This window comes from Caretta caretta, chromosome 28 (genome assembly GCF_965140235.1).
Source record: "Caretta caretta isolate rCarCar2 chromosome 28, rCarCar1.hap1, whole genome shotgun sequence".
Taxonomy (NCBI): Eukaryota; Metazoa; Chordata; order Testudines; family Cheloniidae; genus Caretta; species Caretta caretta.
Genome location: NC_134233.1, coordinates 11,403,275 through 11,421,209, shown reverse-complemented (window position 1 = coordinate 11,421,209; position 17,935 = coordinate 11,403,275). Strand labels below are relative to the sequence as shown.

General features: G+C 48.6%; 2 non-coding genes across 2 annotated transcripts; both read left to right on the top strand.

The window, feature by feature from the left end:
* The first annotated feature begins 2,328 nt into the window (after positions 1-2,328).
* Positions 2,329-2,401, top strand: TRNAM-CAU (transfer RNA methionine (anticodon CAU)). Its single transcript has one exon. It is a non-coding gene; the product is annotated as a tRNA-Met (tRNA).
* A 10,251-nt stretch (positions 2,402-12,652) lies between these two features.
* Positions 12,653-12,724, top strand: TRNAE-CUC (transfer RNA glutamic acid (anticodon CUC)). The gene has a single exon. It is a non-coding gene; the product is annotated as a tRNA-Glu (tRNA).
* The last annotated feature ends 5,211 nt before the right edge of the window (positions 12,725-17,935 follow it).

Sequence of the window (17,935 nt, the reverse complement as noted above, 5' to 3'; positions counted from 1 at the left end):
CTTGCATGCTAATTGTCCTTCCTTTTGTCTCTCCACTGTGGAATCTCAGAGCTAATCTGGATTGCATTAGGAGTCTCGTTCCAGGCTGCTGAGCTCACTTTGGGCTAATGGTGGACCAGCACTGAGGCTCCCCTACTACAAGCTGACTTCACGAAAAAGCTGAACTGACTAAAAGCTGAAATCACTGAGTGTTGTGTTAAGTAGTGGGGGAGCCTGAAAATATATTGTGGAGAAGTTTGTGGGACGGCTGGAGTGCCTCGTGGACAGGCTGGTGGAGCAGTTCATGGGACGGCAGGAGTTGCTGGTGGGACACGGAGCAGTTTGTGGGACGGCGGGAGCTGCTGCTGGGCCGCGGAGCGGAGCTGAGCGAAGCAGTTTGTGGGGCGGCTGGTGGAGTGGAGGCCTATGGAGCTGTGGGGCGGTCAGCTTCAGATCATGTAAGGTGCCTTTTACCCCCACCCCCATCTCCACCCAGGTTGGGAGGTAAAGCTCTGCAGATAAACTTTTGAACTTTGGGGCTGCCCTGACCAGGGACAGAGACTTTTGGGTCATTGGACTTTTGGGACTTTGGGTGATTTGGGGTTGCTGGACTCAAGAACCAAAGGGAAAGGGCATGCCCCAATTTGCTTGGGGTGGGTTTTTTTTTTTGCTCGTGGGTTGTGTTATGAATCCTGTTGGTGGTGTTTCCCCAACATAATGCCACATTGTTTCTCTCTGTTATTAAAAGGCTTTTTGCTACACTCAGACTAGGTGCTTGCAAGAGGGGAAGTATTGCCTCTGGGAGGCGCCCAGCGGGGGTGGTACATATTTGTCCCAGGTCACTGGGTGGGGGCTCGAGCCGGTTTGCATTGTGTTATTGGAATGGATCCCCTAGATATTGAACCCGGCCCTTGTTGCTGCCAACTCTGACGGGCAGAAGGGTTACACGGAGCGAGGATGGGCAGGAAGCCGCTTTAGCCCCCTTGTGCTGCCGGTGATGGTGGTGGGGGTTCCCGGGCCCTTTTAAATTGCCCGGGGGCAGCAGGCGGGGCTGGGGGAGACACCGGGGACCGGACTTTGGTGGAGCCAGGCCCCCGTGGTCTTATGTTGCTGGAGCATGGGCACCAGCGGCCCAGATGAGGCACCTCCCCTGCGGCTGGAGGAGCATGGGTGCTAATCCACGTTTCGGCGGGTTGGTTTTTGGAGGGTTAAATGAAGGCAGCCTCTGCTCTGGGCTCGCCCAGTTTCAGGGCCTGACGCTGCTTTGCACAACGACGAATCTCGGAACAGGCCAGCACTGAAATGACGGCAGAACCTGAGGAAGGAAAAGCCTCTGGGTTCGTCTGTGGGCCTTGACGCCGAACGGGAGCCGTAATTTGACTCGCTTTGTGGCTGCAGCCGGTAAAATGTCAGGACAAAGTCGTCCCAGTGATTATGACTCTGGGTTTGAGGCGGCTTTGGTCTTATTAAAATGTAACTAGCATGGAACACTTGTGTTTTTAAAGGTGGCTTCCCCAAGCAATCCCAAGTTGTTCTTCCCAGAGCTGGGTGATGGTGGGCAGCAGGGGATCTCCCCAGTCTGCGGGGGAATCTCTCTGGGCCCCACTGTTAGTTCTCCAGCCTTTCTCCCCCTAACCATGCACACCTCTCCCCACCCATTATCAATGCTTTACAGCGACCCCTCCCTCCCCTTATGGGATACAGCCTCTCGGTGACAGAGACTGCCTGGGGCTCCCCTCTGCATGGCCCCAATGGGGAAGGAAAGGGACCGATGGGGGAGGAAGAAGAAGGGCAGAAGGAGTCAAATGGGGCTAAACCAGAATAGAGGAGATTTTCTTCCTGTTAAAATGGACTGGAGTCTCATTGCTGGAAAGCCACACCTTGAGTGAGGTTTGAACCGGCAGCCTTTCAATTGCCAGGCAAAGGTACGAACCACAGAGACGGATCACGGCCGACTTCCCAGCTCTGTCCAAGGAGCCCCTGCAGGGGTGCAAGTGGTTAGTGCAAAGGGCAATGTTGCTGGGGTTGTGAATTCAAGCCTTCCCTGCAGGCCTGGTTTCTATTACCCCATGGAGCTTCCCCAGCTTGCTTGTCCTAATTCACATGGAAAGTGCCATGAGAGGAAGGTCTGAAATGTGGACGTTGGTGCAAAGCTTGGGACCCCCCACCAATGCTGGCCCTAGCTCCGGGTGGGTTGCTCAGGGGCAGGGAGAATTGATTTCTTTGCTGCTGAGAAAGCTGCCAGGACAGGTCTGTGGGCACCAGAGCTCCCCGCTTCTTCCAGCACACGCCAGGCTCTGTCACTCCTGGAGGAGGGTCCTATAAGCATTGAGCCTAAAGCTCTTCCAAGCCTTCTTAGCGCAGCGGGCAGCGCATCAGTCTCATAATCTGAAGGTCCTGAGTTCAAGCCTCAGAGAGGGCAACTCTTCTTGCTCCCTGCTTCAGATTTTCTAATGGAAATCGTGGAAAAGGGACTAGAGCTGAGTGGTTTCTCGACACCTCCCCATCCATCTAACACGCACCCAGAGACTTTTCTAAGGGTACGTCTACAGTACGAAATTAGTTCAAAATTATTTGATTTGAAATTTCGGGAGCTATTTTAGACATTCAGGCTTCGGTGTCCCCACTAAAGCGCGTGAATTCGGCAGAGTGCGTCCACGGTATCGAGGCTAGCATCGAACGTCGGAGCGGGTGCACCGTGGGTCGCTATCCCACAGTTCCCGCCGCCCACTGGAATTCGGGGTTACGCTCCCAGTGCACGATGGAGCAAAAACATTCTTGCGGGTGTTTCTGGTGCGTGTCATCAGGAAGCTCTGGCAGACAATCGTTTCACGCCTTTTTGGCATGCAGACGCCATACTGCTTTCAGCAGATGGTGCACCGCTTGCTCTCCTGCAACTATGAATCCGCCTCTCATTTCCTCTCCCCTTCCGATGTAATCTCTACTATCTGCTCTTTCTCTTCCTCATCGAACTCTTCTGCCTCCAACTCTGCTCTCCTGCTGGTGCCACGCTTCCGAGCTTCTCCGGGTTGTCTGTCCTGGGCTCCCGCCTCCGTGAAAGCCACAGAAGACCACCATTTCCCACCTTTGTTCGGCTACCACAAACCAAACAGCACCTCTTCCCCTGCCACAGTTTTGACCATTGTAAATACCTCACGCATTATCCAGCAGTATGTGCAGTCCCTGCAAAACGGGGCGAGGAAACGATGACGGTGCGATTACTATACTGATGAGGACATGGACAAAGATGGCACGGCGTGTGGCAATTGGGAGATCATGGTGGCGCTGGGCCAGGTTCATGCCGTGGCAGGCCAATTCTGGGCCCAGAAAACAAGCAGAGACTGCTGGGGCCTCATTGCGTTGCAGGTGTGGGATGATTCCCAGTGGCTGAGAAACTTTTGTATGCGTAAGGGCCACTTTCATGGAGCTTTGCGACTTGCTGTCCCCTGCCCTGAAGCGCAAAGACACCAAAATGAGAGCCGCCCTCACAGTTGGGAAGGGAGTGGCCATAGCCCTGCGGAAGCTTGCAACGCCCAACAGCTATCAGTCAGTTGGGAATCAGTTTAGAGTGGGCAAATCTTCTGTGGGGCCTGCTGTGATCCAAATAGCCAACACAATCATTGACCAGCTGCTAGCAAGGGTCGTGACTTTGGGAAATGTGCGGACCATTGTGGATGGCTTTAATGCGCTGGGGTTCCCTGACTGCGGCGGGGCGATAGACATAACGCATATCCCTCTCTTGGCCCCGGAGGGCCTGCTGTGATCCAAATAGCCAACACAATCATTGACCAGCTGCTAGCAAGGGTCGTGACTTTGGGAAATGTGCGGACCATTGTGGATGGCTTTAATGCGCTGGGGTTCCCTGACTGCGGCGGGGCGATAGACATAACGCATATCCCTCTCTTGGCCCCGGAACAGCGGGGCGGCCACTACATAAACCGCAAGGGGTACTCTTCCATGGTGCTGCAAGCCCTGGTGGATCACAAGGGACGTGGCGAAAGGGATGCACAAACAATCCAGTTGGGCCATTGCCCACAAGCTCACCCCAAGCAGCTTGGACTCCTGATGACTGTGATGCTGAGGTTCCTTAGACCCCTGTTCATATTTCAGACCCCAGCCGGTGCAGCATCCCTGCCCAACCACTCACCATCTGCCCCAGGAGAACCAGCTGGTGGGCTGCATCCACAGGCAGGTAGTTTATGCCGCTCCCCTCAGAGCAGCAGCCACAGCTGTGCAGCTAATCCCCACATCTGGTTGCCGGGAATCCAGCTGGATTGTTTGTGCATCCCTTTCAAGACTTGCCCTGAACAACCTGGCAGCCCCCAGCTTTCTCATTGCTCTGTGGTTGTTTGCTCTGTGAAAGGGGCCTCTAGGAATTGGTATTTCCAGAGGCATTAAAGAATCATAAAGGAGAAGGAAAAGTTAATGCCTTAGAAAAGTCTGTGCGTCTGTGTTAGATGGATGGGTGGGTGTCTAGAAACCACTCTGCTCTCGTCTTTTTTCTCTGATTTCCAGTGGTAATCAAGGTCAGCCATTGCCAGCAGTTGACAAGAACATGTGAGAACAGTGGGGGCGGGAAATAAACATGGGGAAATAGTTTTACTTTGTGTAATGACCCATCCACTCCCAGTCTTTATTCAAGCCCAAGTTAACTGTATCCAGTTTGCAAATTAATACCAATGATCACTACAAAAGGTTCCCCCCACCCCACCCGGCTCTCCTCCTGGTAATAGCTCACCTTACCTGATCACTCTCGTTACAGTGTGTCGGGTAACCCCCATTGTTTCATGTTCTCTGTGTATAGGAGTCTCCCCACTGTATTTTCCACTGCATGCATCTGATGAAGTGAACTGTAGCTCACGAAAGCTTATGCTCCAATAAATTTGTTCGTCTCTCAGGTGCCACAAGTCCTCCTGTTCTTACTCATGGTGTTGTATCCCCATAGTGTGGCCGTTTGGTGTCAGTCCTTTTAAATAAACAATGAGTTTTTTTCATAGAAACCATATTTTCCTCATACAGACACAGGAGTAGATTAATCTACAATGGGAAGGTGATTCCAAGGCAGTTCCGGAGGGAGAAGGGAACGTTTTCAGCATCACTAAATTATTGTGTTGTACCTCACACACACACAGAGTGACAATAAACTCAATTAACTGAGCTACCAACACACTGTACAGGAATGAAATAAACAACTTTATGTTCAAGGAGTTCGGTGCATTTAAATAATATTAAAAATATGTTTTGAGCAACGCATGGAAAATTCATTGTATTGTACGACCCACTTGATATAGTTAATACACCACATAATATTTAATGAAGTTAAGAACCATGTGCTTATAAATTAACATGTTGTGCCATTTACACACGCACAAGGCCTAGAAAAAACTGAATTATTTGAGCTTCCAACATTTCCACTTTCTCACAGCATGTTAGACCCCCTGCTTTAAATGAAATATGTCTAAAGGCCAGATGTATGAAAGAATTGTCTCGTTCTGTATTTCTTAGCTTTTATCTCAAAAGGTAATAGCCTCATAATCTCCCCCAAACACCCTGGGACCTCTGCAAATTATTAAAATGCCCCTGTTCTCAGCAAGGCCACGACAGTGACCCACAGCTAGAGTGTCTAGGCCAAGCGTTCTGAAGGAGGCAAGTCAAAGATTTTCTCTCTGCTTCCCTTGGCAAGGTCTGAGTGGGAAAACAAAATCCCCCACATGGAAAGTTTTCTGCTGAGAAACCAATACTAGTCTGTTTGGGGACTTTGATTTGAATGGATTATTATTATTCTCTTCTGATCTCTGAATTATTTCAGTTCAGTCTTTGTCCTCCAGATGTGTTGCAAGGTGTTGAATTGCGGGAGAGAGAGGCCAAGTCATGACGTCTCTTCCCCTCTTTCATAGTTTCTTCCAACTTCTTAGGAAGTTCCTCTACTATGATGTGAGTCAAGCAGTGTCCATTGTCTCCGGGCTGTCTCGGAGGAGTCCGCATTGTACACGGTTCCTGGGAGAGTCCTTGGGAGCGTGGATACCTTCACTGGGCCAGCAGCGAGTCTGGCTCCTCCAGCGTCACACCGGAAAGGCTGGCCGTGGCCATTTCCCAGCCTCATCACATATTTCAGTGACGCACCCAGAGCAAAACTCCACCACTTCCCAGACAAGCCTAGCACACACCATCCACCCAGGTATTAGCCTTCAACAGATCACGACTTTTACAATGATAGCTCACCAGGCCGACTCTGTACAAATCGTACCTTAATTCTATGAGAGTGGTGACTATGGGGCTTCCAGGGCGCTGCTTTGAGCACAGCCTGCCACCCCTGGGCTGACACTGCAATGGAGACGTCCCCGTAGAGTCCCTCTCTCCCGGGATAAAGATGGCAGCAGGGCTGGCCTGGGTCACCTGATGTGGGCTTCTGGAGCTCAAGCTGTGGGGCTGAAAAGTGGGGTGCAGATACTGGTGTTCCTGCTGAAGCCTGGGTTTGGAAACCCTCACCCCTCATGGGACCTCAGAGATTGAGCTCAAGCCCATCTGTCTCCACTGTCATTTTATAGCCCTGCAGCTGCAGCCCCAGAAGCCTGAGTCAGCTGCCCCGGGCTCTGAGACAGGTGCCCTGGGTGTTTTAATCGCTGTGGAGACATAACGTTGGGATATGTCTACAGTGCAATGAATCACCCATGGCTGGCTGGTGTCACATTAATCAGGGTCATGTGGCTTGGGCTGAAAAGTTGCAGTGTACAAATACAAAGAAACAAGAGCAAAAACCGGTTGCCTTTATAGCTAGATAGCTATAGATACATGGCAAATAGCAACAAGAATCAGCATAGAGCTGGATCAAAAAAAATGAAAGATTAATCTTTGCTCTACAAATAATAACTACTGATAAATGGTAATATAAAAAAGGACCTGGAATTCCTTCATAATTTGACGGTTCTTGGAAGTTCCAGGCATATTGGCTAGAATTTTCGAGACACAGATTGTCAGAAAAACGTTAACACGCTGAGTACTCCACCTGAAACAGCAGCAAATACTGTTGCCTAGATAGATAGATACATTGCAAAGAGCAACAAGAATCAATGTGGAGCTGAATCTGCAAAAGGGAAAGATTAATCTTGCAATACAAATAATAATGTATTAATTAGTATTATTATTTATTTATTTATTATTATGTCATAAAGGACCATGAATTCCTTCATACCTTTATCATCCTCAGGATGTTGCTGTGAATTCAGAGACATGATTGTTTTCTGTAGCAGCCGTTGCAGTTTCAAAAGGAAATGCAGGCAGAAAACGAAGCAGAGAGGGTTGTGATGGGGCGCATGAAAGGAGAGGAGGCTTGTTCCTCTTGAGTTTTCTTTCCATTGCTCTCGTGATCCTGATGGAGGAAGCGGAAGCTTAATTTGAGTTTGTCCCCACTCGTCTCCTTCTGTCGGCGGAGTGTGTCTTCACCAGGAGTGCTTCCACCGAATGAAGAGGGGCAGTGTGGGGGGGGCTGAGAAACGGTTTTCTTCACTCCGCGCAGCTGCCCACTGGGAGCCCAGCTGCCCCCTGGGCTCTTGACTCCCCACCTCCTCCCTGCAGTGGGAGCCGGCCACCTGGGCTTCTTGCCTGCCTGCTCCCAACCAGGAGTGGGGGCGGGGGCCAAGTGCTCAGGCTTCTCGGCTCCCTGCGCTGGGAGCCAGGAGCTTTTGTGCAGCAGCCCCGCGAGGAGCCAGGCAGGTGCAGCCCCGCTGGGATCAGGGAGCGGAGGGCAGCCATGAAGGGAGCCAGCCAGAAGCCATGACATTGGCAAGACAGCCAGCAGCCCCTGTGAGTAAGGCAGTGTCTACACAGACACTGTGTTGTCCTAACGACCCCAACGTAATCCCCGTGCCTCTTGAGGAGCTGGAGTTACTATGTGGGTGTAGCGGGGCACTTACATAGATGGGACAAGGCTGTAGTGTGCACCGTGAGGTAATTAGGACAACGTAAAATGCTGTCGGCGGGCCTAACTGTGTAGTGTAGCCCAGGTTTTAATCTCCTGCTGATGGCTTATATGCTGGGTGCCTTGTTTCCTTTGCTTAGGAGTGCTTGTTCTCACACCTATCTCCTCGCTTTCCATTCCAGTTCAGGGAAGGAGAGAATAACCAAGTCTTCAGGTATGAAAAGGCAAAACATTTCTACATGACCCTTCGCAGTCAGTGAAACCTGTGGTGGGAAACGTGCCCTCGATTTTACTGCATTTTGGTTTCTTGTCTTGTTGGTTGCTCCCGAGGAGCTGGCAGGGAAATGTCCATGGAGAAGTGGAGTGGATGTGAGGTTTCTTGCTTATGAGATTTGCCTGCATTTTGGCCTCATTGTGAGAAGGGCAAATTGGATGAGACATTGCACCTTTTCTGATGCCTGTCTGAGTTTGGAAAGTAAGTTCTTTGTTGTCCTGTTCTTCAAAAGGGAACTGAGGGAGCGGATATACACTGGCAGCTGAGAAAGCCTCAGAAGGGGACATCCAAAGCTGGGGCCAATTCGTTTCTGCAATTGATTGTAGTGTAGTGTGGTGGTTATCATGTTTGCTTGACACACAAAATATCCCTGGTTTAAAACTAGGCAGAAACAGTGCCTTTTCCCCCAACTGATCACTTTTGGTCTTCCTCCATTCCAAGCCCTTTGCTGAAATACACCCGTATTTCCCACACTTTTTGTTCCTTTTTCTTTCCTTTTACGATATTTTAGGGTTGTAATTTAATGGCCACACAATTTTGCTCATGAATTAAAGTTTAACACAACATTTGACAGCCTTTTCCCATGCCCTCTTTTCTGTCACTTACAGGAGTTTACTTATGGGAATATTCACTGATTTATTGCACTGAACATTTCAAAGGAAAGGTCAGAATCATTTACCTTGGATTCACTTTCCTTACTTCTTTCTAATTCTTTCTCCCACGTAGATGGGGAAATCTGTGTTGGAACAATTTAGCTTACCACTCTCTCTTTCTAGACGGAAGCTGACACAGTTTAAAACTTCCCAATTTGCAAATATCTATGTGAAAATATTTTCTAAACCAATGCAGAGATCCTGGGCAGGGCTAGGGGTGAGGCAGATTAATAATTGGCTGTTCTTTATTTTGGTGCTTGCTAATTGGCCATTTGGAATTTTAATACAGGATGGCATTACAGCCGAAAGATAATCTCAACATGTGGAGAAGAAACGGTTATACGGGCTAATAAATAATTTCTTGGTGTCACACCAAAAGTGATGCATTCCAGTGTGAAAGAAGAACTAATTCATGTCTTATGAGCATTTGCTATGTAGTTGTAGCCATGCATGTCCCAGAAAAGCTTGTCTTTGTCCCCAACAGAAGCTGGCCCAGTCAAAGATATTATCTCATCCACCTGCGCGTTTGCTCGCCACACTACCTGAGACAAGCGGAAAGAGACTCAAAGCAGAGAAAAGGGAACAAAGAAGTTGAATTCCTAGCTGAAAAATGGGCCCCTTTGTCAGCTAGAGGCAATCTCAGACGATTCTGGGACCTCTTGTGGCTATTGCTGGTTTTGAAAAAAGCCAGGTGTTATTTAGACAATATCGCTTCCAGTATATCCACTGAAGCAGATTTATGCTTCACGATTGCTGTGTATCCAAAGAGATTCATTTAATTCGGCACACAAGTGAATAGAGATGGGCAGCTGGAGTCAGCCAGTTCGCCCCCATCTCAAAGTCTTTGGTTTTTAAAAATGCCCCTTTTTGTGTTTATAAGGGACAGGGCACAAAATGGCCAGATGATAATAAGCTATTGGGGTGAAAGTTCTGAGGTTTTTTTAATTTGCAGTGAAGACTGAATGGAGAATTGTGTCGAGAAGTTTCTTTCCCTGACTGAGGATGGAACCAAGGCAGCATCAACGAGACTCCTAACCAGTAGACCAAGGGTACTCAACAGGTGTACCACGGGCCAACTCTAGACCGCCAGAAATTTTTAATGGACCCTGAAATCTTTTTATGTACTTATTATGATGATTTTTTAAAATTATTTTCTCTGCAGTCTGGACCTTGATTATATCTCGACCAAGGAATTCAGACCTTGACAAAAAATAATTGACTACCCCTGTAGTAGACCGTAAGGGGGGGCAATGTAGGGTTTTTTGGTTCAGCTCCTCTATGCTTTCTAAGGCTCCTTTCTCTCCAGTTTAGGAAATGGTCCATTCCCCATTTCAGAGGGGACAAGAACAGAGAGTGAAGGAACCCCTGTGCTCATAACCTGAGCTCAAGGAAAAGCGTTGAAACAAGCTCAAATTATGCTTTAGGTTCCTCCATCAGAATCCCAAGAGCAACACAAAAGAGGAACAATCCTCCTCTGCTTCACTCAGCTTTATTTTCCTGCATTTCTTGTGTCTTGTATTGCTGTGCCAGGGAGCTGGCAGGGAAATGCCCATGGGAAAGTGAAGTCAAAGTGAGCTTTCTTGGTTTGGCGCTTTCCTGCGTTTTGTCTCCTGGTGAGAAGGGGAAACTGGAGGAGCTATCATAGCGTTTCTGACGGATATCTGAGGTAAAAAAGAAGCCATTGGTGTTCTTTGTGCTCCTGTTCTTCAAAGAGAAACGCTGAAATAGCTGACGCAGTGGCTACTGAGAAAGCTCAACTAAACAGGCGAAAAGCTCGCCACGACTGGTTTTTGCAGTGTAGATTATTACCACGTTCGCTTCAGGCATGAAAGGCCTCCGGGTCATTGGGCAGAAACAGTGTCTTGTTTTGCTTCTGATTATTTTTCTTTTCATTCCCTTCAAGTCGTTTATCAAGCTTTCTTCCTCATTATTTTTTCCTTTCATGAAACTTTAGGGTCGGAAGGTGGGGATTACTCTGAATTTTGGGGGAAGGAATAGACCGTAAGTTTGGAGATTGCCAGCTACTTAACAAATATGAGCCTTGAAGAATCCCAACCCTTTGTCCTCTCCCTGGAGATTTGGAGCTCTCACTGCCATGGCCTGGGTTCAAGTCCCGGTCAGGGAAAAGTGACTTTACATCAAAACACCTTAATTGAGGGGGGAGGGATAGCTCAGTGGTTTGAGCATTGGCCTGCTAAACCCAGGGTTGTGAGCTCCATCCTTGAGGGGGCCATCTGGGGCAAAGATTGGGGATTGGTCCTGCTTTGAGCAGGGGGTTTGACGAGAGGACTTCCTCAGGTCCCTTCCAACCCTAATCTTCTATGATTTAGCTCCCAGAAAGCGGTTTCCCCTCTTTCATTTCTTTTGAGATAACTACAAGCAGCCTCATGTCCCCTTTTCATGTCAGAAACGTCTATTGACTGATGATCACATTTCCTCTCCTTTCCTGTCTAGGCAGGGTCGGGGTGTGAGGAATGAGAAAAGAACAAATGGAAATTTCCAAGCCAGCCTTTTAACAGACAACTTCGCATTTCATTTGAAATAACACTGATTTCCTTTCAGAGTGGTAGCCGTGTTAGTCAGCAAAAACAATGAGGAGGACTTGTGGCACCTTGGAGACTAACAAATTTATTTGGGCGTAATCTTTCCTGGGCTAAAACCCACTTCATCACATGCATGGAGTGGAAAATACAGCAGGAAGAGATATATAGAGAGTCCATGAAAAGATGGGGGTTGCCTTAAAATCATAGAAGATCAGGGTTGGAAGGGACCTCAGGAGGTCATCTAGTCCAATCCACTGCTCAAGGCAGGACCAATCCCCAATTTTTGCCCCAGATCCCTAAATGGCCCCCTCAAGGATTGAACTCACAGAGAACTCTTTGAAATGGGCCAGCCTGATTACCACTACAAAAAGTGATTTTTCCTCCTGCTGATAGTAGCCCATGACATGCTAATGAAGAAATAGCTGTGATTTAAAATCTCCACTCAGAAATGGTGAACAACAGGAGAACCCAAAGTAACTGAAGGAAGGGCAGATGATCACAGTTAGTTCATTGTTTAAGTCAATATTGTCTGAGATGTTCTGGGGAGAGAATTCCACGGTAAATGATTTTGTAGTTTTGCAGGACATCACACCCCCTGGGGAGAAGCTCCTGAAAGAAAATGTGGCCCCAGGAGTGTCAGAGAAGGGAATCACTCTTTGCCTTACAAGGTGGGTGAGGGAAACCTGCAGGGACTTAGATTCCTCCAGAGTCTGATGAAACCATTGGTGGGGAAAGTCTGGGGAAGCTGACTAGGACAAGGAGAGGTAAAAAGGGCTTGCAGCTCTTGTGCAATCCCCATGCTCCCAGCAGAAGGGTCCAGGGGGTTCAGCACTTTGGCTGCTTGTTGAGGACACAGAATTCAGAAGATGGCAAAACTCAGAGCCCTGTTACATGGAGACATAATGCAATCAGCTCACACCGAGGGAGAGCCAACTCCCTCCCTTGCTCTCTATGCCAAAGTTCCTATCAGCTCAATGTCCTTCCCAGAAGAAGGCCCAGGTCGGCTGCTGAGAGGGTTGCAATGGGGTGAATGAAGGCAGAGGAGGATTGTTCCTCCTGGGTTTTCTTTGTGTTGCTCTGTGATCCTAGTGGAGGAAACTGACGCAGCACTTGAGTTTGTTTCAGTGGCTTGGGTTGGGCTCAGGTTGTGACCCTGAGCACAGGGGTTCCTGCCCGCTCTGCTCTTAGCCGCTCAGGGAATGGACAAAGAAGCAGTTTCAGAAATTGGACAGAAAATAGCCTAAGAAAGTGTAGCACAGCTGAGAAGAACAGCATTATCCTCCTCTCCCTGGTGGTCTAGTGGTTAGGATTTGGCACTCTCACTGCCACGGCCTGGGTTCAATTCCCAGTCAGGGAAAAGTGACTTTACAGCAAAACACCTTAATTTATTCTTCACTTGCAATTTTAACAAATTGATGGTTTTTCCCTGATTCCCCCATCTTCTACGTGATCTTGGCAAGGGCTTTGGAGACCATATCAAAATCAAAGCTTCCCACTGACTAGGAGCAGAATGTGGGCATGTTTCCACTGTGCACCTAGATGTCCACAAATAGACAGGTGCAAATTAGTCACAAAGAGCTCAGAAAAAGTTTAGGGGATGACAATCTCACTCCCTAAGTACCTACATGGGGAACAATACTTACGAACAGGCTCTTCAATCTAACAGACAAATGTATAATGTGAGCCAATGGCTGGAAGTGAAGCTAGACACATTCAGATTGGAAATAAGGCGTGCTTTCTGACAGGGAAGGGAATTAACCATTGAAAATCTTACCCAGAGTCCTGGTGGAGTCTCCATTCCTGGAAATTTTCAAATCAATATTGGATCTATTTTTTTTTAAACAGATCTGTTCTAGTTGAAAAGGAATTCTTCGGGGGCAGGGGTCGGGCCCGTGCTAGACAGGAGGTCAGACTGGGTGTTTAGGAAGACCCCTTGTGGTTTTAAAATATGGGAAACAAACCCTTAAATGACAAACGCTTTATTCTGTGAACCAAAAAGAAGTGCTTCCCCTGGCTCTTTTTCTCATTTTGTAAACAAGGGCTTGGAATTTCAACCCTCAGTGAAGCTTTGCCTTTAAACTGAATTAGGTGAATTTTCCAGCTCTTGATCCTCTGAGTCTAAGGAAGAATCCCTGAAAAGCAGGTGAGGTTTCAGTTCAGAATTTCATAGGTTAATTTGATGCCATCCAAGAGTGAACCCTTAGGTAGGGAACAAGTGAGAATTTGTTGACCGAGAAAAATTCCTGGTGAAAATTGGCAAAGCTGTGGATATTTTTAAACATTCCAGTGAATTTACACATGAAGATACAAACAGAGAGAGAAACACAGAGAGAGAAAGAGAAAATCACACACTGCACAGGCCCATGCAGGCATTAACAAAAATCAGACCCACACACAAATCCACATAGCACACAGAGAATCAGAATAACAGATTCAGAGCAGGCTGCACATCGGGGACAGGAGGACGGTGAAGAAATTTGGCATCATGTGACCTCCAGAAGAAGAATGGGGAGCGTCCAGGTACCAGCAATGCCGGTACAGGTAAGTAACCATTTTCATGTTCTCTCCACAGGTACTAATGCGGAGAGTGGACCAGAGGATACATCTGAGGGAAGGGAGCAGAAGGAGACTGCGCCAATTGGAAGGCATGAGATGCACTGTGCTAGGGTTGGGGGTTCCACGACCACCGCTCCCAAGAGGAGAAGGCGGGCGGTGGTGGTCGGGGACTCTCTGCTCAGAGGGACTGAGCCATCTATCTGCCATCCAAACCGGGAAAACCAAGAAGTCTGCTGCTTGCCAGGAGCTAAGATTCGCGATGTGACAGAGAGACTGCCGAGGCTCATCCAGCCCTCGGATCGCGACCCCTTCCTGCTCCTCCACGTGGGCACCAATAATACTGCCAAGAATGACCTTGAGCGGATCCCTGCGGACTTCGTGGACCTGGGAAGAAGGATAAAGGAGTTTGAGGTGCAAGTGGTGTTCTCGTCCAACCTCCCCGTGGAAGGAAAAGGCCGGGGTAGGGACTGTCGAATCGTGGAAATCAACTAATGGCTACGCAGATGGTGTCGGAGAGAAGGCTTTGGATTCTTTGACCATGGGATAGTGTTCCAAGAAGGAGGAGTGCTAGGCAGAGACAGGCTCCACCTAACGAAGAGAGGGAAGAGCATCTTTGCAAGCAGGCTGGCTAAGCTAGTGAGGAGGGCTTTAAACGAGGTTCACCAGGGGAAGGAGACCAAAGCCCTGAGGTAAGTGGGGAAGTGGGATACCAGGAGGAAGCACGAGCAGGAGTGCAGGAGAGAGGAGGGCTCCTGCCTCACACTGAGAAAGAGGGGCGATCAGCGGGTTATCTCAAGTCCCTATAAATAAATGCACGAAGCTTGGGAAACAAGAAGGGAGAACTTGTTGGTTCTAGACTATTCACAGTGGTAGAAGAGGACAGGACAAGGAGTAATGGTCAAGTTGCAGTGGGGGAGGTTTAGGTTGGAAATTAGGAAAAACTTTTTCACTAGGAGGGTGGTGAAACACTGAAATGCGTTACCTAGGAAAGTGGTGGAATCACCTTCCTTAGAAGTTTTTCAGGTCAGGCTTGAGAAAGCCCTGGCTGGGATGATTTAGTTGGGGATTGGTCCTCCTCTGGGCAGGGGGTTGGACTAGATACCTCCTGAGGTCCCTTCCAACCCCGATATCCTAGGATTCTATGATCATTTGGCCAACAACATGCAGCAAAGCACCCAACTCAGTTGCATGAATGCTCTATAAACCACTCCTCAGTTATACAGAGACTCCAGCATATCTCCCCAGCTCTCAGCCTTGCACCTCAGAAATGTACCATCTTACATGGCCCACGGCCTTCTCTTGAAAAGTGTAAGCTCATTAATTAGTTCGCCACTTCATCAAAAATAAAGGGGACATGCACCAGCCTTTGTCATGTGAGCAACTTTCCCAAGCACTTTGGACAAACTCAGGAGTAAGTATAAAATAGTAAAATAAGTTTATTAACTACAGAAAGTTAGATTTTAACTGAGTATACGTGTTGGTCACAGAGGTCAAAAGTGGTTACAAAACAAACGAAAATAGACTTCCAGTCTAAACTCTAATTTGAATATACTAAGCAAGAATTGGATCAAACAGCTTTTCTCACTCACTGGTTGCTCCAGGCAATGTTGAGTTCTTAATACACAGACTGAATTCCCTCTCAGCCTGGGACCAATCTCCGCAGTTCAAATTCTGAGTCTTCCAGACAATCTTCCAGGTGTTGAGATTGGGGAAGAGACAGGCCACGTGGGGGTGTCTTTGACTCTCATACATATTTTTTCTCCAGCTGCTAGGTAGATTCTTGCCGTGATGCTGGGGTTAGTTAGCCCCCAATATGGAGCAGCAGTTTGCCTCCTGCACCTTGTGGTAGGCGTGTCACAGCTCCTTCACTTTGGCCCCGCACGGCAGTGTGTCCCTGTCATGGCCCCTTTCTATCATGCATCACGAAATCTGCGTGCGCACCTCGGGAGTTACACCGCAGAAAGCTGCTTTCCTGTGCAGAAACTTGCCCGTGTAGACAAGGCCGCAGAGGGCTTCCATAAGAACGCACGACAGGTCATAGACTGGGTCAGACCAATGGTCCGTCAAGCCCAGTGTGAGCACATGTAGGGGGTCTCTCCTGTGTACGTTCTCTGATGTGTGATTAGGGTTGAGCTCTGATTGAAGCTTTTCCCGCACTCAGAGCATGTGTAGGGCCTCTCCCCTGTGTGGATTCGCTGATGTGAGAGGAGGGATGAACTGTCAATGAAGTGCTTCCCACACTCAGGGCATCCGTAAGGTTTCTCACCCGTGTGGATTTTCCGATGTGTAATAAGGTGTGAGCTCTGCTTGAAGTGTTTCCCACACTAAGGGCATCCGTAAGGTTTCTCACCCGTGTGGATTTTCCGATGTGTAATAAGGTGTGAGCTCTGCTTGAAGTGTTTCCCACACTCAGGGCATCCTGCCTGCGCCAGAGAGAAAGGAAATCTCAGAGAGAAGAATGGAAAAAGGGATGAAGGAACCAAAATGTGTACAGGACAGATCAAACCTATCAGGAGCTGATTTTCCCTTCAACCTTCCCCAGACGAGAGAAAGGAAGGGATCAGTTCTGGGCCCGTATCTCAGAAGAAATCTCAGGGGACAGCGAGATTGGGGAGGGACCTGCTGCCAGTTGTCAGTCAGGATAGGTGTGAAGCCATGAGTGACCTCTGCCTAACGATTCTACATCTACAGGGAACAATCCTGAACTTGGAGAGCTCACAAGGTCTTTGTAGGGCATCCCAAATGTTTCCTGTATTCACCGACAGTTTTGGGGTTGGTTTAACCAATGCCTCACCTATGCAGGCAGCTCTCGGGAGCACTTTTTTCTTAGAGCCATGAAGGTCTGGGACGCACGACTCCTCCCCTCGTTCCAGCTGCGAGATCACATCAGTTCTGGAAACTGGAAACCCTGCTCAAGGCAAAGAAAACAAGGGAGGTCAGTGGAATTTGTGGGATACTTGTCACAAAGAATATTCCATAGTTTTAAGCCCAGCTCACTTTTAAGTAGTAACGTCCCAAGGCCGGCTTCCTTGGCTCAAAGTGCCAGGAGATGATTATTATAAATCATATTCATTACCTTAGTGCCTAAGGGCCAACTAACAGTGGGTCCTCATTTTGCTAGGCACAGTACAAACCGAGAAGCGTTGATGGCCCGTGTCCTGAAGAAGTTACAATTTAAATAGACAAGGCAGACACAGAATGGGGGAAGGGGTACAACCCACCAGCAGAGTGAACTCCGTGAAGGTAGAGTGACAGATCTGATCAACACAGGCCTAGATCTTGAGACTATCGGATTTAATGTTACAACCAGGGCCAGTGTTTTCCAGAAATTGTCGCTAGGACTGCTTTTTTTCCCAAAATTACTCTTTGTTTCTGGAATCACCGTTAATATCCGGAATTGCTGATCAGAGGGTGGGTGGGGCATGCAGGGTCACAATCCCCCAGATTTCTCCCTGGAGACACCCGTCTCCTCCCCAGGGCACAGGCTGGCTGCGGTTGAGACTTGATGCCAATTTCTTCCCTCCTCATACAAGTCTGGGATCAGCAGTGGGACGCCAGGCTCTCTCATCATGCTGCAGAGAGGACGGCACTCACAGCTGCTCGCGGCCGTGTCCACAGCACCTCTCCCCTGCTCATCTCCCCTGCACACAGCTGGTTCATGCCCCGTCTCTCCAGCGCACAGCTGGCTCTAGGCTCTCAATGCCCAGTATCTGAGCCCCACCGCCCACACACAGCCGGCTCCTGTCCCCTCCCCCCAAGGCACTTTCAGGCTTTAAAGGATTAGATATTGCTCACGTTTGTCAATTACTCTCTTTTCATTGCCTGCAAACTCTTGCCCTAATTATGACTGTTATCTGTATATCTAAGCCAGCCCTTGAAAGCATGAATTCTTCACAGACTATGATGCCGAGATGCGCCACATGATACCAGGAAGGGCTGCGGGATGGGTTTCCTGTGCAAGCTGGTATCACTACAGGGTGATGAATGCCAGATCTCAAGGCTGGTTATGCAG